The following is an 11,723-nucleotide window of genomic DNA, read 5'->3' on the forward strand; positions in this document are numbered from 1 at the left end:
ATTCAGTTCACTTGGTCTAAGGAGACTCCCAGGCAAGCAGCCCAATTGGCTCCATCCCTCTCTCCTCCCTTCAGTGAAATCCTACATCGGCATCATCATCATCATGTGATTTGGGCAACCATTGTCTCATGACCATGATTGTTCTTGGCAAATTTTTCTGCAGAAGTAGTTTGCCATTGCCTTCTTCTGGGAAGTGTCTTTACAAGACAGGTGACCGGTGACCCCAGCCATTATCGGTACTCTTCAGAGAGTGTCTGCCTGGCGTCTGTGGTCATATAAACAGGACTTCTGATCCAACTCACCCCTTTATAAATCAACGGCTTTTTGATTTTTTTTATTAACTTATAATACAGGGTACTGTTCATTATCAAATTAACCGCCAAGAATATCCTATGGGCATGGGAAAAAAACTGAAGCACCAGGCAAGAACCCATGATATCAGAGGAGGAGCATGCAAACTCCACACAGACAGCACCCGATGTCTGGACTCCAGGCCCTTGAAGCTGTGAGAGAGCTTGCACCATCATGTCTCCCAAAGCAAAAATCTGCTTGAATTCAAAACTGTTTTGTACCTGAAGTGTTGATTTCTATGGAAAGCTGTTGCTTTAAGGTCTCCAACCTCAGCAGGTGGTCATGTTTTTAAGTTTGTGGTTCTTGTGGTTCTGGTGAAGACCAAAAATTCATGATTTCTTACATTCACAATGTGTATCCTGTATTCAAGGCAAGTCCTCCGTTTGCACATTACCTTCATGGTATCTTGTACCCTAAGTCTTAAACTTGTCAACAGCAAACTTGTTAGTTCCAGGGCACATGGCTGATCTTATCTCTTGCATCCTAGAACAAAGTACTGGAGTCATAGTTCACAGAAACAGGACCTTCACCTCACCAAGTCAATACCAACCATCAACTACCCCTTTACCCTAAGGCCACATTAACCTACATTTTATTCACTTACTCCTCGTTCTTATTAGCTCCCTGCAGATACTACCATTCAGCTACACACAAGGGATGTTACAGTGCTCAGCTGACCTACCAAACCTCGCATATTTGGGAGGTAGGAGAAAATCCACAGTCATTGGGATAATGCACAAGCAACACAAGATATCAAGGTTAGCTGTGAGTTAGAAGCACCACTTAACTTGATCATCACAATGAAAGCATTAGTCACATTTTTGCCCCCTCCACTACATGATATCACCGTGCACTCAGGGAATGCACTCATAGCAGTCATCCAATCTTTAGGTCATTCCCTGAGCGCAGTAAACAAATTGCCAGTGATATTAAACCTGATTCTGATTCTGAGTAGTGATCTTGCCAACCACTAGTGATACTATCCCTTCACTTGAGGAACAACAACTTGACCCATTCTCCTAGAGCAAGCTTCAGTACTGAATTAAAGATCCAGCTAATTGACCAAGAAAGTGGAAATACAAATCTTGTAATGTTTTCAGACTGGTTAGTTTGACTCATCTGGCAGGCCTCTCAGCCTTGACTCACAATGTAGTGGGTTTAGGTCGTGCTCCAAAGTCTAAGAAAAAAATCTTGGCTGAAGTTCCAGAGCACACAGAGATGGTCTTGCACTGTCAGATGTTCCACCACTCAGTTAGACATGAAGTTCCCATAATATTATATTCAAGAGGAACATAGGTATGACCTCCGGTGTCCTTTCAATATCCCCAAAGAGCACACTAAGATTACCTGCCCATTGTCTTATTGGCTATTATCAAAATGCTTTTACCAGGACTTAGCAATGCACAAATTGGCTGCTATTTACAATACTGCAATGGGGATATGACTGTAGTACTTTATAGGATATCCTGAAAAGAGATACTATGAAAGGTATCATGCAAACACAAATGTAAATGCCTTTCTCTTTGATATTGGTATATCATTGTCACATGATAGAGTGAAAAGTTTTAGTTTTGTGAGGCATCCAGGTTGATCATACCATTCATTACATCAAGGTGCTTATAAACAGAACACAAAATATCCAAGATTCAAGACTCAATGAGGGAACGGACTGGAGTCTCTGAAGGAACACGTTCCCCGAAATCTGCCATGGGACCCCCGCAAGCCCAAGCCCTTATTCTGTATGGATTAGTGGGACCCCGCTCCAGCGTGTCCCTACGGATAGAGGGAATCTTTGCAAGGGCCATCCTTGACACTGGCTCACAGGTCACCTTATTGTACTGGTCGTTCTACAACAAATATCTAAAGCATTTGCCAGTAACCCCGCTTAATGCCCTGGAGATTTGGGGTATAAGTGATGGTGATTACCCATACGATGGGTACCTGTCAGTGAGATTGGAATTCTCGGAGGGTAATGTGGGAGTGTCTGAAGCCCTTGGGACGTTGGTGTTGGTCTGTCCGGACAACAGTTGGTGGGGACTAACTCCCCTCTTGTGCTACGGCTCCTGGGAGCCTGTAAGGAGAAGGCAGGGGAGAACTTTCTGGAGACCCTCTCAATACACCCAGTGTTTCGAGCAGCATTTGAAGAAGTGGGTGGCCACAGGGGGCTGGATCCTGAGTTCAGATGAGGGACGGTGTGGTGTACTCCATCGAGGCCTAAAGTGATACGGCCAGGGGAAGGGGCCCCCGGATTCCCTGGAGCACAGGCAGGTGAGGCCCTGTTAGTAGACGCCCCAGAAGACCTTGAAGGGGAGTCCTTTTTTCTGGCTAGGGTGCTGGAGAGACCTGAATTGCAAAGGCCCTCAGATCTACATGCACACCAGATGGGGGTGATTGTAAACACACAACGGAGAGGGAGATCACCTTTAAGCGCGGGATGCCCCTCGCGCACTTGTTCCCGGTGAAGAGGATGTCTAGCGCCCCCATGAGGCCCACTGGAGGAAACCTACTGGAGAACAAGGGCGGCTGACCGAGGAGGCCTTTAAGTTTGAGGACTCCCCTGTGCCGCCGGAGTGTAAGAGAAGGCTGGTGGAGAAGATGTTGAAGCTAGGGGATGTCTTTTCTCAGGGCGAGTTTGATGTGAGTTGTTCCAAGAGCACTCGTCACACTATCCGGGTGACAAATGACACCCCGTTTAGAGAAAGGTCGTGGCGCTAATGCAGGAGACCCGATGGGGCCGGATCGGGCAGTGGATCAATTGGGGGTTGATGATGACGCACTACCCACTGTTTACTGTAATTTGACTGCTCTGAGGAACAAGCAGTTGCCGGAGTTGAACCCCGAGGAAGTGGGGGTGGCTCAGCAAGACGACCTGGACATTGGCACTATCTGGCACGCAGCTAAAAAGGGGGATATGGCTCAGGCGGAGAAGATGAAACACGCCGCAGTGCCCTAACTACTGAAGGAGTGGCCTCAGTTGAAGCTGAAGAACCAAATCTTACACCAGGTCACATCGCCCCCGGCATTGCCAGCTGGTCATGCCTGAGAAGTATCGGAAGACTGTGCTCAAATCACTACATGATGATTTCAGACGTTTGGGGGTGGAAGGGACTTATGGATTACTCAAGGACCGGTTTTACTGGCCCCGGATGATGGGGGAGGTTGAAGAATACCGTAAGAAATACAGTCGTTGCATCAGGAGGAAGACCTTGCCTGCACAGGCGGCTCCTTTGTCCCACTTGCAGAGTGTGGGACCCATGAACCTGGTGTGTATGGATTTCCTGTCTATTGAGCCAGACACCAGCAGCACCGCGAATGTCTCAGTCATCATGGATCATTACACTAGGTATGCTCAGGCATTTCCCACTAAGGACCAAAAAGCGACTACAGTGGCGAAGGTGTTATGGAAGAGGTATTTTATTCATTATGGCCTCCCCAATCGGATACATAGTGATCAGGGATGGGACTTCGAGAGTAGGCTTATCCATGAATTACTGGATGTGCTTGGGGTCGAGAAATCCAGGACCACGCCCTACCACCCGTAGGGTGATCCTCAGCCCGAGAGGTTTAACTGGACAGGCTCGGGACTCTGGAGATCAGTCAGAAGAGTAAGTGGAGTCAGCAACATCAGGCATTTGGTTCATTGTTACAATTGTACCCGCAATGACGCTACAGGGTACTCTGATGTTCGGGCGGGAAACGAGGTTGCCCATTGACCTTTGTTTTGGGACTGAAGCAGGTGAATTACCTTCGAAGCCCTATCTGAACTATGTGTCGGATATGAGGAGAGAGTTGAAAAGGGCGTACGAGTTGGCATTTATATTCCTTTCAACCTTCATCTAAATCTAATACGTATTTCCTCATTCCCTACATGTTGGATTGAGTCTTATGATGACTATCTTGCAACACATGGCTCAAGTTCTACTCTTTTCCACAAGAGGAAACATTTTGCAACGAACCCCATTATAATGCTAAAGACGTTTATTAGATCTCCTCAGCTACCTACCCTATGTGAAAAAACAACCAAATTTTTAAAACGCAAATTCATGTTTCAGGTTCCTTACATTTAGAATAAAATAGCCACTGATTTCACTTTGTCAGCAATTACGTGTTGATAAAAATGTCAGAAATCTAGACAAAAATGAACTCGAAAAAACTTCCACCTCTTTTTTGACAGTCTCACAGAGTTAAGGGTGGCTTTCTTCCAATGCAGTTTTACGGTCACTTCAGTAACCAATGAGACCATTGTAGGATCCCCAGACTCAAGTGCAGGGAAAGAAGTGACTGTCTGGTGGGAAAGGTGGGTGGCCAGGTCAGACTGCAGTGACCTCCTTCTGCCGGACATTTATGTGTGTGCTCCTAATGAATGGAATCAAGGTTGTCAATGCCAATGCTGAGAGATCCATTTCATTTTAATTGGTCATTGTTAGGGAGTAGTTTGGAGTTATGTAAATATGGCAGCTATTAATTCAAACAGGAATCAGACTTCAGTTCTTAATGTACATTGTAAATTGTAAGCAGCAAATTGAAGTTCAAGCACACCTTTCAAGAACACAGTCTGGCCCACAGACTAAGAGATATAGTTTGCAAAATGGTGATCTTGAGATGTTTGCATATGCCAAATTTTAAGATAATGGGGATGTGTTAATTGGCTTGCATTACTCCAGACATCAATGGGTTTAAGTAATTTTCAGCAATGTAAGCAAGTTCATGGAAGCTAGCAGACCAGACTTGTGCAATCACTTTACATATCAAACATGGGTCTTGGATATAGACCATCAATAGCTGGGATATTTGTGTACTCAAGAGAGTTAGATCACGCAAACACTGATCTTAGGTGCCTGGCTGTCTGACATCAGATGCTTTTAGACATTCTGTGTCAATTAGTTTGCCCCAGCAGGGATGTTTGAACATTCAGATGTCTCCCCATGTAGATAAGTAATTCAAAGGAAGCATTGTTAGACCAAAATACTGAAGTAAACCATGTTATTGTAACTACTGAAGTGTTATTGAATCAGCTGCTGTTACCTTTAATCTTTAGGGTACAAAGATGTAATGTAGTTTGATTTAGCGTGACTCCACTGAGAGTGTCTCCAGTATGACGCCTGCTTGTTGTGATAAATATCACCATCATGAGTGTCTCTCTGGTGACTTCAGTCACAGTCACCAAAGTCATAAGCCAGCAGTTCCGAAGAATTTGGAAGACTTTGACATCTTGGAGAGTGGAATGGCTGAAAGGCAGGAGGCAACGAGTGGAAATAAAAGGGACCTCTTCTGGTTGGCTGCCGGTGACTAGTGGTGTTCCTCAGCAATGCTTTTCACATTGTTTGTCAATGATTTAGATAATGGAGTTGATAGCTTTGTGACAACATTTGCAGATGATACAAAGATAGGTGGAGAGGTAGGTAGGAAGCAATGCAATTGCAGCAGGACTCAGACAAATTGGAAGAATGGGGAAAAAATGGCAGATGGAATATAGTGTTGAGAATTGTCTGATAGTGCATTTCGGTAAAAGGAGCAATAGTGCACACTATTATCTAAAGGGGGAGAAGGTTCAAACATCAGAGGGGTAGAGAAACTTAGGAGTCTTCATGCAAGACACCCAGAAGGTTAATTTACAGGATGAGTCTGTGGTAAAGAAGGCAAATGCGATGTTAACATTTATTTCAAGGGGAATAGATTATAAAAGCAAAGGGATAATGCTGAAGCTTTATAAGACACTAGTCAGACAGTACATAAAGTATTGTCAACAATTTTGGGCCCTATAACTCAGAAAAGATGTGCTGCCATTGGAGAGAGTACAAAAGAGGTTCACGAGGATGATTCTGGGAATGAAAGGGTTAACATACAAGGATTGTTTGGCTGTTTTGAGCCTGTACTCACTGGAATTTAGAAGAATGCAGGGGGATCTCATTGAAACCTATCGAATGCTGAAAGGACTACATGGGGAGGATGTGGAGAGGCTGTTTCCTCTGGTGGGAGTATCCAGAACTAGAAGGCACATCCTCAAAATTGAGGGGTTGCCCTTTAAAGTGAAGGTAAGGAGAAATTCTTTTTAGCCAGAGAGGGGTAAATCTGTGGAATGCTTTGCCACAGACTGCAGTGGAGGTCAAGTCCATGTGTATATTTAAGGCAGAAATCGATTGTTTCCTGACCAGTCCGGACATCAAAGGATATGGCGAGAAGACAGGTTGAGTGGGATCCGGGAACAGCCATGATGAAATGGCGGAGGAGACTCGATGGGCTGAATGGCCAAATTCATCTCCTATGTCTTATGGTCTTATGATCATCGTTGAATCTTTTCCCTCTATCTGCTCGTACTATGACAGATTTCTGAATAGGGTATCTGCTTTGGGAGTCTGGTTTTGGCATTCAAGCAACGTGAAGTCAGCTGAGTAACATTAGAGCCTCAGTGCTGGGGATGTTGACCTGTCTGAGGATGCTGTCATTGGTGCACTTATCTTACCAATAGATTTAGAGGATATTGAGAAGTCAGTACTTTGTGTCTGCAGTGTTTGAGGTGCTTCCTAAAGGCAATGCATGCCTCAGAAGGATGCAAGAAGCTAGGAATGATTGGTGCCTCGTAGCCCACAAGATTTGCATTAGGTTTGAGGACCTGATGTCCAAACACCAGAATACCAATGGCTGTACCTGTGCACTGAAGGTAAAGGTGAATCTCATTATCAGCATTCACGTTCATTAAGTCGTAGCACCCAAGATATGGAAAATATTTTGACAGGAATATCTTCACCCACCATCTGTTTTTTAGGCCATGTTACATATTAAGACCCACAAAACAAGTACCATGAAAAAGGTATTGAGAACATTTGCACTGATGAATCAATCCTTTGAAGAGTTTGGTGTACCAAAGCAGAAAGAGCAAACCTCACATACAAAAAGCAGCAATAAGAACAGCTTGCACTTAACTTAGAAAGCCAATCCAAAGCTTTATTAAACAACACTTGAACCAAGTAGCATAAAGAGAAACCGGGAGCAAGGGACCAAAAACTTGGTTGAGAATAGTACGTTTGAAGGGTCATTTGCAGGAAAAGGGAAACAAAGCTGCAGAGACATTTAGGATGGGAATTCCATAGCTTCGGACTTGTGAATCTGAAGACATTACAAGTGGCAGAGCAAAATGAACAAGAGGCCAAAATTAGTGGAGTGAGGATATCTCAGAAATTTGTTGGGTTGAAAGAGATTATAGAGGTTATTTTCAGGAGGTGAGAAATTATGGATGGATCTTTCAAATGAGATGCAAATTATAATCTACAGGCAATGTGTTGGCGTGATCACTCAAAAGATTAGTAGTAGGGTTTTTGCTCAAGTTTATAATCTTTATTTTACGTTTAAACTGAGGCATCAAAGAGGCCTTTGAAAGAGAAGAGGTAGGCATTTCAAGTTTTCTGATGAGAGGTAAAATCAACACTGGAGATGGGATATTTTCTCTCTTCACCTGTTTCTCACCTGGTCCACCTGTACACCTGTCTTGTAACCTAATACATGCTGTAACAGAGAACAAGTGCACTTAAGGTTGAAGTGTTTATTTATGAAAGGAAGAAAACATTGGTATGATTCTTGAAGTAAACAAAGCCAATGAAATAGTAGGATGTGTTTCAAAAAGATGTGAAAGCGAGTCTAGGTAGGCTACCTGTAGGTGCTCCTTGGAACTAAACAGACATAATTTCACATTGATTCACTCCCTATCTCTCTGAAGAGACTGGAAGAGGAAAGGGTTGATCCTTAGATTGATGACCAATTCAAACCGGTCAAATCCAGTTTCCAAAGCCGCATTCAGCGCACTTGGAATGGCATATTCAGCCTTCCAACCAGGAATGAAATGGCCAGTTGACAAAATGGAAAGAAACTGTTACAGCTGGCAAACCTAATATCCCTTACTTCAGTGATATTTAGTTCATAGGAAAAGATGGAAATCAGCAAATATACAATACAGGTGATCTGCTAAAACTACGGCTTCATGTACATTTTGGGCACTAGCCTCCCCAGTAGCAAGCAGCTTGCAAATGGTGATGCCTCAGACAGGCCTTACGAAGTACCCCCATCACCTAGGACATGGCCTCTTCCCATTGCTACCATCAGAGAAGAGGAACAAGGGGCTGAAGACATACACTCAACATTTTAGGAACAGCTTCTTGCCTTCCATCATCATATTTCTGAAAGAACAATGAACCAGCTTATGAAAACTTCCTTACTTATTATTGTGGCCTCAGAACTACCTTCCAACTATCAACAACTGCCAACCTTAGCATCATCTGCAAAATTACTGATCATATTTCACACATCCACATCCTAGTAATTCATATACACTCAGTGGCCACATTTTTTTAGGTACACCTATATATCTGCTCCTTAGTGCAAATATTTAATAAGCCAATCAGGTAGCAGCAACTCAATGCATAAAAGCATGCAGACGTTGTCAAGAGGTTCAGTTGTTGTTCAGACCAAACAGCAGAATGGGGAAGAATGTCATCTAAGTGACTTTGACCGTGGAATGATTGTTGGTGCCAGATAGGAATGTTTGAGTATCTCAGAAACTGCTGATCTCCTGGGATTTTCATGCCTACATTCTCTACAGTTCACAGAGAATGGTGTGAAAAACAAAAAGCATCTAGTCCTATGGGCAAAAATGGTTTGATAATGAGAAAGGTAAAAGGAGAATGGCTAGATGGCTCAGGTTGACAGGAAGGCAATAGTAACTCAAATAACCATGCATTACAACAGTGATGTGCAGAAGAGGATCTCTGAATGCACAACATGTCAAAATCTACAGTGGATGGGCTACAGCAGCAGAAGACCACAAACATACACTCAGTGGCCACTTTATTATGTACAAGAGGTAACAAATAAAGTGGTCACTGAGTGTTATTTCAAACAACAAGGGTCCCATCACCAGACCTTTTTAGACACCACTAGTCAGAGGCATCTAAATGTACCGGCTACTATCACCAATCTCCTATTGACAAGCCAATTTTGGATGTAGTTTGACAACTTGTCTTGGAACCCATGGGCCCTAACCTTTAGAATCAATCTCAGATATGGGACCTTGTCAAAGGCTTTACTCAAGATCTCCCTGGCATTAATCCAAGGGCAGGCTGGATGTGAAGTGAATCCTAATTCTCCCTTCAGTGTCATTGCAATGTTACCTGACTAACAGAAGAAGATCTCCTTTGAATCATTGAGGTTGTCTCCTAACAAAATAAGGGTATAGGAATTTCAGAAACATTTCCCAATCAACATTCTTAAACATTCAATAGCTTTCTCCTTATATTCCATTTACAGAACTAGCCTTTCATTGAAAATACTCAGAGACATAAACTTGACATCTAGGCTAGAATCTTCGTCCAGCCAACCTATTGCTTACTGAATAACCAATCCTCCATAGATTACTTCGTTACGGATTGGTCATTGTTGTCACCACAAGCACTATTATTTGTGATGACAAGAATAAGCAAATCACAATGGAATAATCTGACGACCAAGTACATTGTTTACATGGTACATTATAAAGAGAATTGGAATTGGTTTATTTTTGTCACATGTGCCATGATATAGTGAAAAGCTTGTCTTGCACAGTGTGCAAACAGATCAAATTGTTACATCATACTTTGAGGTAGGAAAAGGTAAAACAATGTCAGTACAGAATAAAGTGTAACAGCGACAGAGTATATGCAATACAGAGCAAGGAACAAATTAGGTTGAAGATCATAATGAGGTAGATTGTGTCCAATTTTCATAAGAATGAACTATTTACTATTACAGTGGATTCTGGTTAATTGGGCCATCAACTTATTGAGGCAGCCATTTATCTTGGACAACTCTTAAAGAACAAAATCTAATCAATTATATGGGACACTATGATGCTAAATTGGAGCAGGAAAATGTTGCTGAACAGGTTCCAACTAGCAGCAGTTGCACACACTTGGTGGCTGTTAGATACTACATCATGCTTAGAGTGAAGAGTTTTTAAATAGCATCAGTTGTGTGTATTTGTGTTCAGAAAGTAGTGATTTTTGTCACTGATAGTTGGATAGGCAAGAAATAAGCAGTAAGATAACTCTGACCTGTTTTGCTCACCATAGTTTCAAGCATTCAAGCTTGGAGATACCAGAAACAGCCAGGAGTGTAAATGAAACAATTGTACTTCTTCAACAAATTAGAAACTACAAAGAATTTGAAGGTATCGATAATAGTCTTGAATATTACAATGAAAATTAAGATTTGGAGGAAGCAATCATCGGTAGCATTACATGAAGGCAGTCACTATCTGCAGTAGGTGTCTATGCTGACTTTGTTCATTGCGTACATTGGACGAATTCCTCCAATAACTACCGAGAGTTTAATAGTACTGAAGTACAATTGGTAGTGTTCTAATTTGTTCTGTATTTCATTTATATACATAATTTGTGACTCAGTTTTTATTTTAACTTTTTAACTATTTCCATGAAACATTGGCTAACCAGAGCAGCAACTAAATTGGGCCAAAATGCACTGGTTCCGATTTGTCTCAATTAATTGGAATCCACTGTATATTGTAGTTTCTATTAACTGTACTTTCTTTGTAACTCTAGGATCCAGTTCACATGCTGTCCAATCTGTCTTCCAATTTCAAGATATATATATTTTTAAAATTAAGTATGCCTTTACACACATGTAAATTGTTTTTAAAACCAAGTACTTCCTTTGGATTTAGTTACAAACTCTTTTCCTCCTACATAGCTCATATTTGATACATTTTCCTTCAGGTTATTTTATTATTCCCGTTAGAGATCTGCCCAATTGACTGACACACAGAAACACTTCCATTTGGATTAGAGGTACTATTGCTGCTTGTTTGGACACCCAATATAAATGTTAGCCTTCCCGTGCCTTTTTCTCATTTTCAATAGATGTGGACGTATATCAAGGTTTCAAATCCAGAAAAAAAAATTGTGGGAAAACAAAGGGAAATCAACCAATGAATTCTTTGTAAAATGAACAGAATCCTGGTCGGGGGATGCCAACAGAAAGCTGCCAGCACCTAGCCATGAAAATCTCCGCAAATTCAGGATTTTAAAGCATCTGTATCAAAGCACAGAAGTCCCAGACTTGCTGACAGATTCCAGCCATCAAATCTGTCAGCGTATTCCCTCTGGAGTCCAGTGGCAGGAGCATGAACTTTATGAGATTTCCCAGCACTTAAGCTAGGAACTGTTCACACATCCATCACCGGATAAAACCAGCCAGAGTTATCAATGAACCCATTCGTTTCGATGGTAATTTTACAATGGCAAGTCAGAAAGAGAAGAATAAAATAAACAATGTGAAATTATGTATGTTGCAATGATATTTTTCATCTTTTAATGGCATATTAAACA

The sequence above is a fragment of the Mobula birostris genome, chromosome 5 (assembly GCF_030028105.1).
Source record: "Mobula birostris isolate sMobBir1 chromosome 5, sMobBir1.hap1, whole genome shotgun sequence".
Taxonomy (NCBI): Eukaryota; Metazoa; Chordata; class Chondrichthyes; order Myliobatiformes; family Myliobatidae; genus Mobula; species Mobula birostris.